At 35.4% G+C, this 15034-nt stretch overlaps 1 protein-coding gene across 1 annotated transcript in view; it reads right to left on the reverse strand.

The window, feature by feature from the left end:
• Positions 1 to 15034, reverse strand: part of LOC111051551 (nephrin) — an 807626-nt gene that overhangs the window by 134134 nt on the left and 658458 nt on the right. The window lies entirely within an intron of this gene.

Raw genomic sequence — 15034 nt, forward strand, 5'->3', positions numbered from 1 at the left:
GACAAATTAAATATGTATCATAATATGTACAAATGTTCCTTCAAGTACTCACAAACAATTTCATTCAAAATATAGTAAAATATAGTCAGTTCAATCACCAGAAAAATCCACTCTAATTTCCCATTCATGATGTAATAATAACGCTGTCACAAACGTTTTTACGACCTTTAAAAATACAATAGCCGTTCATTTCTCTTCCATAGCTGTCTATGATTTGAACCAGTCATCCAGGCAAGGTATATCCTGCATATGACGCTTGAAAAAAGTAATAAGCGAGGAAAATAACTTTGTATTGAAGTCATTACGCGGGGATGGGTGAGGGTGAATAGCGCTTAGCACGATGTTTAGTGTCTACAGTTTCTTGAAGATCACTTTGGACTTGAGCTATAAAGCGGGGAGGCATGGATGTTTAGACGAGCTCACAGATGACGAATAAAGTGTTGAGTGTGCCACAGATGCCACTACAGTGGTGAGTGTAAACGGCACGTTGGAACGAGCGTTGTCGCATTGCAGTCAATGTAACCGGGTTTCAGTCGCTCAGATGAGTCCACGTTCCACATTCACAGTAAAACCGAGCTTTTCCAGTGTTTGCAGTTTACAAGATGCTTGAAACGACTTCTCGTTCGACTTCTTGAGCTTGCACCACTTCACTTAAATGCTTCGAAACATCTCAGCTGACTTGAACTCCGTTACTGTGAACTGACATAATGATGTTTCTGAGGAACACTATTACATTTGGATACAGTTTGATGATATACTAGGTATTTGATTATGTATTTCAAGTGAACATTGTATCATTCTACATTTTTGTGCATTCATTGAAATCATTAACATATAATTATACGATTGCCGTTCTCAGTATTAATTATTTAATTCTTGATAGGATTGAATATTTATCATCAATTGGCAATCTCTACTATCGACTATCAATCAGTTCATATGGATGAATAATGATTAATATTGTTTGACCCAAATACCATATGAATAAATTATTTTTCCTTTCTAGTCTGGCTACAGCCATTAACTATTGTCCGAACCATATTGTTTGTATTCAAATCATATTCACCCTCAATGTTACCATAATATTGAATGAAGCTGTCTGATTAATTTATCATTAAATAATCAAAAATTCTGAGCGTCATAAAGGGTATTCCTTGCGTCTCCAGAATCCTTTTACGTAGAAAATGCATGAACATTTAATTTGAATGCAATTGAAAACTGCAATTTCTTTGCAAACTGGAGCTAGATAACTCAATTATATCTGGAGAATCTCCAGTTTGTGGGAATTAGAGTGATATTTACGAACGTTCCAAAGATGAAAAAGTCGAAGGTTACAATTGAATAGGGAATATTCCCAGAACATTTCAAGATGAAATAGAATTTGGAATTCTATATAACTTCGAAGCAGACAGAAGCTTTCAAATTCGACATGAGAAAAGAAACAGTGGAGTACTCTAACTGCATGCGCCCGTGTGTATCACTTCTCATGGTAGGATCGTTGTCGATGATCGAGCAACGATTTATTGTCGATACTGTTCTGGTGAAGTCTAGAATTTCAATGTTAACGACCGTTATTGAAAAGATATAGAAGAGTATGAAATATGAAACTGAACGCGCGCGTCTTATGAACAGAATTTATTCTCTGTCCACACCCTTTCATCTCTGCCTGCTCCTTCGTCGACGTTTGTCGGGGATGAAAAGAAGTACGGACAGAAGATAAGAAAAGCAAACTGAGAAAACGAGCCCGCGCGCGTCCTACATTCGCTCTATCTCATGCACCGAACACTTTGATTTAGTGCAGAAAGAGCGACCCATCTTTTCTCTATTCGTCTCACAATTTTTCCCATCAATCCTTCTCTCTCATTCCCACGGGACCTATCCTTCTTCCAGCTCTCTCCTTTCTCTTCTCCATCATACCAGAATCATCTCTAAGCAACACTGGATTTATCAATATCCTCGACACCCTCAATCTCTTATACAAAAGCAATAATTCTCACCAGCCTTGATGGGTTTATCATGAAGCAAGCAAGGTAGAATAATAAACTGGCTCTGGATTGATCGCTGAGCGCGCTTTCAGCCAAAAGTATGTCAGGAGATTATCGTCTGTGCTCCAAGCAGATGAAATTGGTGAGTTTCACCTCTCAAATTCTTGAGAATTATAAAACCTTCATAAATCAGAATAAAACTTGAGTTTATGTTCCAAAGAAATCAACATTTTATATTTGAAAAATACTCCTAAAAATAGTGTTCAATTGATTGAAAAATACAATTTGTTGTCTAGATTATTATTTATAGGATAATTATCAAAGTTTTGTTCATTTAGTTACAAGTAACGTGTCATACACAACTGATCAATAGTGGAATCAATCTAGAAGCGTTTGCAAAACGTATTAGGAAATTTGTCATCAGATTTTCAATGAGTTTGACAATTGTTTACAAGATAAATGAGTAACTAGTTCACTATTCGGAGATTGACATTTCTCATTACAAGACGAATAGACACCTGTCTTGAAAAATATGTTTTATATTGGTAGCCGATAGGTCGAGTATTCCAGTGAGTGCTGAGAGTAGCTTCGATATATGTATGTATGCTGCTCGTAATGATATTTCCAGCTGAGAACTGAGAGAGATTGGATGAAATTTCCAGCCTGGAGTGTCAAGGAAAAGTAGAATGAGAAGGAAAACGGAGGAAATGGCCAGGGAAGGAGGAGAGGATGCAAGGAAAAGAGACAGACATACAGATACATTGATAGAGAGAGTAAGAGAGTGTGTGAGAAAGAGTTAGTGAGAAGCGTCTAGGAATGAACACCGAGAGACGAAAACGAACAGAGATGGCTTGCTTCTTTCTTTTGATCACTTCCCTCGACGCGCCTCGTAAAAGCCAAAAGAATCCATGAAATATTATGGCGAGTCTTCGTTGTACGGAATTCACCTTTTCCCTGATACATGTGTTTCTTGAAGGAAGCACGGATCAAAATAATTACAAGAAGAGGGAAGGTGACATACGCCAGCCAATGTTTCAGGCTCCACCTATGAACATGAACTTATGAATGGGAAAGTGCTTATGAATTTTATGAGATAAAGATTTTGAACCATGATATGTGAATGTCTCCATTGTAAATATTGACTAATCAATAAGAGAATCAACCAGAAGGAGAATGAGAACATATTTAAGATTTATCAACTAGTGGGAACAATTTGAGTGTGGGACGATACAGTTATGCATTTTTCAATCCAGACATATCATGATATAATTATTATTTCAAATAGTTCAAGAATAAGAATTATTTCTTTTGGAATAAAATATTGTAGTAGGTTCATGTTACGTTCTCGTTTCAAAAATGTTCCTAATAACAAGAATACTGATGAATTATTCGTGGATATGCATAGAATTGTATGACAAAAGATGAACAGTATAAAGCTCCACTCAAGCTTGTAGCGGTATTCAGATTCAAAATTAAGCTTACATAATCGAACCACGAACAAATAGATAGGGCAGCCGGCGCTGGTACTGCTTTGAAAGTGAATAGTGGATTCAGTGGACATAGTGTGGTCCTTATGTGGGGGGTTGAAGAGTAAGAGGGGGCTCCAAGCAGAATAGAGCCAGGCAAGTTATCTCTCGACGGGATTAGATTAATAAATGATTCATGGTCCTACTTTGGGGAGTCCCTTCCCGAGCATGAGTCTGGGACATCAGTTATAAGCCTCCCGAACTCACCTCGGCTTCTCTTCTTTCCCAAATAAGTCTATCTGCAGGAGTGAAAGCAAAGTGACAGTCACAAAGCTTTATAGATCCTCTTCTCCAAACAGATTTCCAACGTCGAAATTGTTCATGAATCAATGTTATCGATCTCAACACAGAGGAAAGTTATGGAATCCAGATGAGATTTTCAAGAGAAACTTTTGAACACAATAAGTTCAATTGAATCGTTGAAAGGATTACAATATATAATATAATATTCGATTCCACAATTAAAAAGTTGATCATCCATTATCGTTGGTAATAGATGTCTATGAATCCTGATATTTTATAAATATTTTTATCTTTCTAGCACCGCATTCAATTACTGATTTCTGTCAAGGGAAAATGAGATTGAGTAATTCAATCAATGAATTAGTGGAAGGATAAAAGTATAATTGGAAGACCGTTTCAATCAATATTCATATCATACTACGCAAATAACACTCGCAGTATATATTAATATGGACAGAATACTCAATAAAAAATGTAGAAACTGCTCTGAGAATGTATTAAACTGTATTCGTAGCATTGTTACAGAATTGAATGTCAGTCATCGACACTGATTCAATAGGCTCCCGTATTTATTCGAAGATTACCAATTTTACAATAGTTAAACCATAACCTCATCATAATTATTATTAAAACGATTATTATACTAAACAATATTATTGTAATAGAGTAATAATAATTCAAAGTTAATTTTCTTTAAAGTCAAGTTGTCTTTTTGGTGCATGAAATAATGATGAATTGATAATCTTCACAAATCGCTGTTAGTGGGGAATCCTTTGCGGGAAATTTTTTAGTGAATGCGAAATGCCACACAAAAATGAAATTGCTTAGTTTTATTATTCTACAATAATTAAACACACCGAGGAAAGATATTATTATTAATATTATTATTATTTTTTTATTATTCTAAACAATCAAAATTAATTGTTTCATCTTGAAAGAGGAAAGAAGTAAATGGAATTAGGATATAATACAATAATAAAGTATGAGAAAAAGTACTAAAGTGTTTTCTCTCATTGAGAATAATAATGTAAATCTAGGTGGGTTTTTTACTTGGGTTTCAATTTTTACCGAAACCTCTGTATTAAAGTATTTAAGCTTATTAAGTATTTGAGTATTTAAGCTGTATTATGTATTTAAGCAAAAGTATTTCAAATTTGATTCAATAAAATTATTGTGGAACGTACCTGGAGCTCTGTAGAATTGAGAACCTGAATTTTGCTTATTCACTAATAACTATGTCCTTTCTGGAAGTAGCATTCCGATTACATCGACATTAAGCTGCTCTACCAATGCAGAAACATCACAATAACAAGGAAATATTTTTCCACGACGCGCCCTAATATTTTTGATGTCAGAAGGGGATTTCTGAATAAACGGTCACTCTTGGTGAGGCCGTGTGCTCTGAATATTTCCTGTGTCGTTTCTGCTTTCCGGCAGAGGATCCTTCCATTCGTCATATTTTATTTATTCAAGTCGCGATTCCGGAAAAGAGGAAGAAGGAAGAAAATGGGAGGAGGAAGAGAATGAGGAGGTGATGGTGGAGGAGGAAGAGGAAGGAGGAAGAAATGTTGCAAGCAAGCAGTTGCAGATGTCACAGTGAGAGCACAGCTGATGTTGGACAACGTGCAAGCTGGAAGGCAGGCACAACGTCTTGCATGAATTTGTAGCTCTTCAAGCAAACCAAATGACATTGACATCTATCTCACAATCCAATTCATGAATTCGTAATTTTCTCACAGAACAGATCATTCAACTCAACAGTCCAATATTTGCCGATGTAATCTTAGATTTTGAATAATATCACTGTGATATATTCCTTCTTTAAAAAGCGTTTATATTGGATTTTGGGCCCGGAATATATGAGAAATAAATATGAAAGTAAAATAGCCTCTATTGATTCATTCTGCTAAAATTTATTTAATTGATATTATATTGATGTATAGTGATATAATACTTATATTAATATTATATATTAATAAAATAAAATGCTGCTGATAGTTTCAGGTCCCACTACATCAATATTCAACTGAAAATTAACAGATAATAACTAATAATCGAAGGACAAATAATTAAATTTGAGAACACTCAACAGGAACAATATTATAGCGGTCTTCATTCATCAGATTCTATGCTTAGAATTCGAATCTTCAAATCTACTCGTAGATAAGAAGTAACAAGCTCACATTGAACAAGATTCATAAAGATTGCAGATATCTGTACTATATTATTATATAATACTACTGCTATAATTTCAAAAAACCAACTCTTTGATATGCATCTTTGGAATATTCCATATATATTATTTAGTGTATTTTTACAGTATTGAGACAATAAATCCTCTCATAAATTCAACACAATGTCTAAAATTTATCCGCTTTGACTCGATAAAACCGGCTTTTTTACATTCTTTCAATAAGTGTTCATATTCAATTGGATAATCAATGACAAGCGATTGATCAGTGAACGTTCTACATACGACAGAATGAGAAACGCGATAATTTTCAGAAGTAGAATATCGCAAGTCAACTTATACTTGTAAGAATAACATTATCACAGAGAACTTAGAGCTATCAAAAACAATATTGGTATTTGAAGTGTGTAATTTCAAATATAACTTCAACCAACACACTTGAAAATGTATCAGTAATCAGTCAAATGTACGTGTTTGTTAGTACCTATACCTACCGCTGGTACTACTTTGTGGAAAGAAGCAAGTCGAATCGATCAATACCAGCCAATCGAACACATATTGGGATTGGGCTCATATTTCATTGATTGTACAACAGCTCATTGCATTAATATCCTCTTGACTGCACAAACTTGGCCAGCATATCGCCAGGCAACTTCCAACCCGAGGGCTTAGCAAGTGTTTAACTTACTCAACAAGAGTGTAATTCCCTAAACTGGATATTTGCTAATCTAGTTAGTTAACTGTAATGCTTTGCTTGCCTCTATTCCTTTCTCGCTTGCTCTCAACTACTCTCTCCTACCCTCCCAATCACGATCTCCCTTTCTGTATGCCACTTTTCTCTCTCCATGAAGACTCTCTTTTTCACGCTGTTTGAATGTTAGCCTGTTTGTGGGACATAAGACGAGATTACGCGCTTGAAATAGAGTCGAAATCGCCAACAACCCTTATCTAAGTCGAGACACTGCTGAAATGAAGTACTATGCAGTCAACCCTAATTTCATTTGGTTCCACTTTTTCTATACAGTATAGGCTATTGAGTTATGAGCGTAATGAAGATGAGTCTTCTTCCTCTCATTCAGTTGCAATCTAATAAAACTCTTTGCTTCCACTTACTAATCCGGTTGGCAAGCTGCGGTGTCTCCTTCATTCTAGCCTCATAACATTCTTGGCTAACGTCAAATTTCATACAGTTAGAGAAGAAAAACGTACATTTGCCATCCAAGAAAATAAGCTAACACTATATTCTTAAACTTGTTTCTAGGGAAGCTATACTCCAGTATCATCGACATATTCAATTATATCATACATTATATAATCTCACTTCCTCTTCACACTGAAAAGTATTCATTCTTTTTTTCATAAACTCGAGTATTTCTCAGAATAGGCTATTAAGAAGATACTGAAATACTTTCATGCAAATCAGTACAACTTACAATCTTATAAAGCCCTGTCGTATTCATTTATTTCAGTACAAGATCTGAACATTCCCATATAATACTCAATGAGAATTTTCCAAAGTCTATTTACAAATAACATGATATAATATAAGGTTGGATTTGATGAATGCTCCCTGTATTTCATCCTGATCAGATGACATGGGAAAGTTGCAAACTCATCTCGCAAACCTTATGAGACAAAAATGTGTAGGAAGTAAGTAAATGGATGCGGAAGTATCTCTCTCCCACCACGTTTGTTCAAGCATTAAAGAAAAGTGTGTTAGAAAGAGCTTGGGCAGAAATTGGGCAAGTGAGGAATCACGAGACTTCAGGAAACCAGAAAGAAGGCTCGAAACCGGCTACCAAACTAAAACTGGAGAATATCACGCGAACTACAGGTGTACACACGAATTTTGAGAGAATGCTGTAGGGTGAGTGAGAGTGAGAGAGAATGGAGGAAAGTGGGAACGTGATGGAAGGAGAAATAGATCTGGTGATAAACAGTCTGCTTCCTTTTTCCCTTTGACTCGTGACTCCTTGTTTTCACGCTTGTTCAGAGTAAAAATCAATCTTTTTTCCACGATCAAAGTTACTTTTCTTTTGTTCCCCTCCAAAAAGTACAATCTAGTGTGGATAGTGTGGTTCTCTATTCCAAGAAACTATATTCTCTATTGAAACTCATTCAAAAATATTATTATTCGTTTTTATGTACTTCAACAAACAATAACTAACTTCACTTATCCTCTCCATTCTCATCTCTTGTCTGTGAAACATTTTCAATAACTAACTTCACCAATTTTCTTCATTTACATCTTGTCTGTAATGGAAGCTATTACAGCTTTATAACTTCTCCGACCATTTCAAGATCAATTTTTCTTTCTTGATCAATTGCAGCTCTACTCTTTGAGTCCTAATTGGATTATCTGATTCTATGAAGATGCATCACAAATTAATTATTCGAAAAATTTCATTCTGAGCGAAAATAAGAATATGATATACTTCAATCTCATATTCTATGCCGGCTAGTTCCCTCTGTTCTTCTCAACGACCTCAGGAAGATGCTTAGAACAGATAAAAGAGTTTGAAATATAGTGATTGAATGCACCCAGTGCATCTCATGTGTATAAATATGTCCAATTTTTGTGGCCAAAACGTTCTAGAGATATTTGATATATTATTTTACATCTTACGTAAAGATGTAAAGATGTAGAAAGATGTAAAGAAGTAGAGAAAGATGAAAGCAAACAACATTGAAATAAACACCAACACCAAGCATTTGGGAATAATGTCATGTTTTTTCTGTGAATCAGAAAATGATGTCTCGTGAAGCTTTCGTTTGTAAAACAACCAATTCCATGAAAGTATACAATGGATCATTGTGTATTTAATCTATCAGAATTCGGGAGTAAAACAGTTTTGGGGAAATTCTGTTAATTCTCTCACATGATTTGATTATGTGTTCCAATTAATGAAAAGAAACTTCTTAATATGGTTATTTAATTACACTTACGATTACTGGATCACTGATGTTGAGAAGAAGAGAGAAGAGATCGGAATCAAATAATATAAGAGCCTCTATTGACAGATCGGATAAAATTGCTACCTTTCGAACAGAAGAAGGTAGCCTACTCCTGTACAAACAGATATGAAATCCAGTATGGACGTATTCGCACAACTTTGGTAGTGTATCTGAGACAGCAACATCAATTTCATACAAATTATAGGAATATTGTTGATATTCAACAATGACAGGGACAGAGATCTGGAGATTGACCTGGTATTCATCGAAATCCAGAGGCATGCAGAGAAACACCAGGGGCGACTCCACCAACGTCGCAACGTCAAAACGTCCCTGATGATTGAGTAAAATTTAGCTATTATCAAGTGTGAAGTTATTAAGAGTACTTTTACTTTCCTTGCCCTATTACCATAGGTAAGGAAAGTATTGCTTTCCGAAAAAAAATAAGGTACCCCAATTTCTATACGTTTCAAGGTCCCCTGAGTCCAAAAAACTGGTTTTTGGGTATTGGTCTGTATGTGTGTGTGTGTGTGTGTGTGTATGAGTGTATGTGCGTCTGTGTACACGATATCTCATCTACCAATTAACGGAATGACTTGAAATTTGGAACTTATAAGGATCCGACACGAACAATTTCGATGAAATGCAATTCAAGATGGCTGCTAAAATGGCGAAAATGTTGTCAAAAACAGGGTTTTTCGAGATTTTCTCGGAAACGGCTACAACGATTTTTCAAATTCATAACTAAAATAGTCATCGATAAGCTCTATCAACTGCCACAAGTCCCATATCTGTAAAAATTTCAGGAGCTCCGCCCCATCAATGCAGATAGATTCCCAATTATCAGGCTTCAGATACAATTGAAACAAAAAAAATCAAGTGGAGTAGATTGAGCATGAAAATCTCTACAATTAATGTTCAGTAACATTTTCACCTAAAATTGAGAATAAGCTTTAAATTCGAGAAAATGTGATTATTCAATTGCAAATTATTGTTGATTCTATTAAATCATTCACTATGAAGAGATAGCAGACCTCATGTGTGTCTCCAGCGTTATTGCCCTGTCACCAGCTGGCTCAAATCTTTGAATAGTAGACTTGAGATGCGCGAGAACACTAGCGTCAGGTGATCAATTTTCATAACGGCAAGGAAAGTTGTGTGAGTGGACCACACCAGATTTTTTAATTCAATAATGGTTTCAACAGGTTCAAATGAGAAACTCGCTGTTCAATTTTTCAAGTCATATGTTAGGATAGAAGAAAGTATCTCATCTTCAGACTTGATAGTTGTAGAATTGATAAAAAAAGCTGAATCACTGATCCATACTGGCTTCCAGAAGAGTAGCCTACATCCTTATAGTGATGTTCACATGTGAGAAATAATACAAGATCAATGATATCCAGTACCATAATCTTTCCAATGTCTTATTATCTTCTAAAATAATAGACGCTTTAATAGAGCCTGTTATGGTGAATGTAATATTTCCTATTATCATGAATTGCCAGGAGGGAATCAATTGTTGATATGAAGTCGATTCATCATCCTGCGCTGCACCTTCAATCCCTCCAGACCTGTCAATAAATAATTCCTCAATGATCATTTAGATGTTCATCTATCTACTCGACGTGGAAGAATCGCTCCAATTTGCGAGATCCATGGTTCCATTGTGCGCCAATATATCTTGCAGCGTACGGATGAGGATGACACTGGAATCCAGCGAATTAAATGGAAGACCTGTTGGTGAGAAGTATTGGCAAGATAAGCTTTCTTCTTCTGGATTAGAACATATATCGATTACTACAGAGATGGAAGAAAAGCAGTGTTAGTGCTGCAGCCGGGTTTTGTTTAACCACCCATCTCGTTCCACCCTTCTTCAATCCTGTTTTTCTATCACTCCATTGCTAAATCTTTGCTATATCTTTCCAATTGTGCTTTGTCCAACTCCTTGCTCAATTTCTATTGACTACGAGTGCCATCTATCACAAAACGTCCTCGAAAACTAAAACAACTTGATAGTGGAGGAGACAATGGATAACAATTGAAATAAAGTTGAACTCAACACCAACATTCATACAATAATCTGAAAGAGTGTAACTGAAATTTCAAGTCAATCAGTGAATACAGTTGAAAATTCCTGATTCAAAAAGCTTAATGTTTCCAAAATGATGAAGCATTTACAAAAAAGAATCAGAAATTATTGAGCAAAGATGAGTAGGCTATCATATGAGCTCAATTTTTCATTTCACAATTTCACAATTATGTTTCTTCATATTCCATGCGCTATTTTCATTTTCATAAAATTTACATTTCACATCCTCATTGGATTTCGATTAATTTATATCAATCCAAAGACCAATTCATCAAAATATCTTTATTCTATTAGATACTACATTTAACCCAAATACGGAATAAAATACTCAAATTAATTAACGTGAGCTGATAAAGAAATCTAATATTCAAATCCAAATGCATATTACTATGAACGTGGACGTACTTACTAAAATTCTACTAGAATTCAACGAATTTTTGATCAATGCTCACTAACCTGATTATTTTCCAAATCGACGATTTCTGATTAACGTTCTGAAGAAAGAATGAAAATGATCAACTCTGTTACAAAGTTATTTTTGAATATAAGGTTAAAAAAATGTGCGAAGATAATTCCAGTTGTGTTGGATAACTTTGAAAATATTTCAGGGAAAAGATGAAGTTTTTTCGATTCTTTTGACATTTAGTTCCAGTTCAAAATTAATTCGATTGGAAAACTAACTTTTTCAATCTGGCTAGTTTCAATATTCTTTCACTTCCAAGAACCAAGGCGGAATTGTGGAAGGTTTACAATAAATCACGACTTCATGGAAACATCAAATCAACTGCACCAGATCTATCGTTAAGATCAGGTGAACCCGGTGAGTCAGTGAGTTGTACCTGGAAGGAAGTTTGTGTCGCTGAATGGAGCGGGTTGTGTTGCAAAACGAGTGCGATTGTTTGCCAGCAGCCGAAAGCAAGGATCAAGAAAGGAGATGGAACACCACGAGAAAGGCAAATATTCGTCTCTTTTTCGAGAATGTGAGAGGAAACAGACTAAACACAACCGTCGAATTGCAGAAAGCGAAATAATAATATTTGCCAAGTCCAAAGCGGTTCCCTCCCCCCGCCACATAAATACTCGCCCCCAACCCCAACAAACCATTAGCTGCCGTCCTATTAAACAAGTTTCTCTTGAGAAGCATGAGAAGCCCTTTCCTGTGTACATAGGGCTCCGAGTTAGAATGTGCGACCTCCAAACTACAACTCTTCCAACAGACAAATACTACCATTGGTTTCCTACTGGACCGGTGTAATGAATAAATGCTGTTTCGGCAGTTTTAGTGATATCACGCACATTCACTGAGTGACACTTGAGTGACTCGACACTGGACACATTAACACTCCTCCAACTCATTCAATCGAAAACTCAATCAAACTGACAGGTCAGAGACAAGACTGACACCACTATTCGGGAAAGTCTGTGTTTTTCCGGGTGAAGTGCAACTTTTCCATTATCAGGCAAATAATTAAACGAGTAATATTATTAATTCATTCGTGGAATAGTCGGTACAGGCTTCATTCCTAGCAAGCGTTGCACTTTTCTCATAAGTCTGTTACTAATTCATCATTATGTTTAATAATATTCATTAGCGTTGCAATTTGATTTTAAAATGATTCAAAAAAATATGGTTTCTATTATAATAATGAATCAAATTCAATATTTCCCCATTTTTTCAAATTGAATATTATATTACATGCTATTGAAGCTCAAGGTTATATTTAAAGTTGACCAGAGCTCATCATTGTATACTTTCACATCTTATTATGCAGTACAAGTTAGTGAGGATGATAGAATATGCAAAATATAGAATATCAATATTACTTTTGATTTAGCTTTATAATTTAAAGAAAAATATCTCAACAGAAAGTTTAATATGTAAAGAATAGTTTTTTGAAATTGCACATAATTTAATAGATAGAAAATTTAATTTTTATTGCATAAAAAAAATTTAGTATGTTGAATAAAAAATGTATTATTATTATTATTATTATTATTATTATTATTATTTTTTTTTTTTTTAAATGAATTGATGAATTGTTACATTTAATTTTCACATAAAATTTCAATAAATCAAAAAATGTTCATTTCTTTCACTATTGACGCGGTTGATTTTATTGATGCACATTTTGGAAAACAGTCCGTTAAGGCACTCAGTATGATTTTCAGTTAAGTGTGACTCCAATGTGATGACGTTAAGTGTTGGGCTGATCTGGATGCACGTAGTGTTGGGCTGACACTTGTAGTCGACTGCTGCATACCAAACTCGATACAGGTGACATCTCAGTTAGCATTGCTTCATGTTGTAGTAGACGGCTGCATTCCAAATTCAATACAGAGTCACATAAATTTTGTATCATATTTGTAATTATACAATGTACATTTCAGGCTTGAAATGACAATGTAATTCATTTTTTGGAAAAGAGATAGACGCTGCATACAGGATTAATTTAGGTGAGGATTAATTTAGGTAAGGTTTGGTTTTTTGATATTTTCAGCTTTCAAGGTTTAGAGTTCTGCATACAGGAATAATTTAGGAGAGGATTTTTTGAATCAATTCTTTCATGATACTGTGACTGTTCTTCTGAATTCAAAGTTGTGAATGTGAACATGGATGGCAATTACCTCCAGGTAATGCAGTAGTGTTGAAGTTTGAGATACAGAGTCAGCAATAAGCATTGGCATTGCTATTGGCGTATGCTTTGGTGTCGGCTTTGGCATCGGCGTTGATATTGGCATTGGCGCAGGCATTGGCATTGGCGCAGATTTTGGCATTGGCGTAGCTATTGGCATTGGCGTAGCTATTGACATCAGCACAGGCATCGGCGTTGATTTTGGTGTTGGCATCAGCATTGGCGCAGGCATTGGCGTAGCTATTGGCATTGATTTTTGTTGTTGGCATTGGCATTGGCGTAGCTATTGGCATTGGCGCAGGCATCGGCATAGATATTGGCGTTGACATCAGCACAGGCATCGGCGTTGATTTTGGTGTTGGCATCAGCATTGGCGCAGATTTTGGCATCAGCATTGGCGCAGATATTGGCTTTGATTTTTGTTGTTGGCATCAGCATTGGCGCAGATTTTGGCATCAGCATTGGCGCAGATATTGGCTTCGGCGCAGGCATCGGCGTAGATATTGGCGTTGACATCAGCACAGGCATCGGCGTAGATTTTGGCGTAGTTATTGGTGTTGATATTGGTGTTGACATTGGCGTAGTTATTGGTGTAGGCCGCAGCGTAGATTTAGGCGTAGATATTGGCGTAGTTATGTCACACTAGTTTGAAACTCATTCAAAAATATTATTATTCGTTTTTATGTACTTCAACAAACAATAACTAACTTCACTTATCCTCTCCATTCTCATCTCTTGTCTGTGAAACATTTTCAATAACTAACTTCACCAATTTTCTTCATTTACATCTTGTCTGTAATGGAAGCTATTACAGCTTTATAACTTCTCCGACCATTTCAAGATCAATTTTTCTTTCTTGATCAATTGCAACTCTACTCTTTGAGTCCTAATTGGATTATCTGATTCTATGAAGATGCATCACAAATTAATTATTCGAAAAATTCATTCTGAGCGAAAATAAGAATATGATATACTTCAATCTCATATTCTATGCCGGCTAGTTCCCTCTGTTCTTCTCAACGACCTCAGGAAGATGCTTAGAACAGATAAAAGAGTTTGAAATATAGTGATTGAATGCACCCAGTGCATCTCATGTGTATAAATATGTCCAATTTTTGTGGCCAAAACGTTCTAGAGATATTTGATATATTATTTTACATCTTACGTAAAGATGTAAAGATGTAGAAAGATGTAAAGAAGTAGAGAAAGATGAAAGCAAACAACATTGAAATAAACACCAACACCAAGCATTTGGGAATAATGTCATGTTTTTTCTGTGAATCAGAAAATGATGTCTCGTGAAGCTTTCGTTTGTAAAACAACCAATTCCATGAAAGTATACAATGGATCATTGTGTATTTAATCTATCAGAATTCGGGAGTAAAACAGTTTTGGGGAAATTCTGTTAATTC

The sequence above is a fragment of the Nilaparvata lugens genome, chromosome 4 (assembly GCF_014356525.2).
Source record: "Nilaparvata lugens isolate BPH chromosome 4, ASM1435652v1, whole genome shotgun sequence".
NCBI classification, from domain to species: Eukaryota; Metazoa; Arthropoda; class Insecta; order Hemiptera; family Delphacidae; genus Nilaparvata; species Nilaparvata lugens.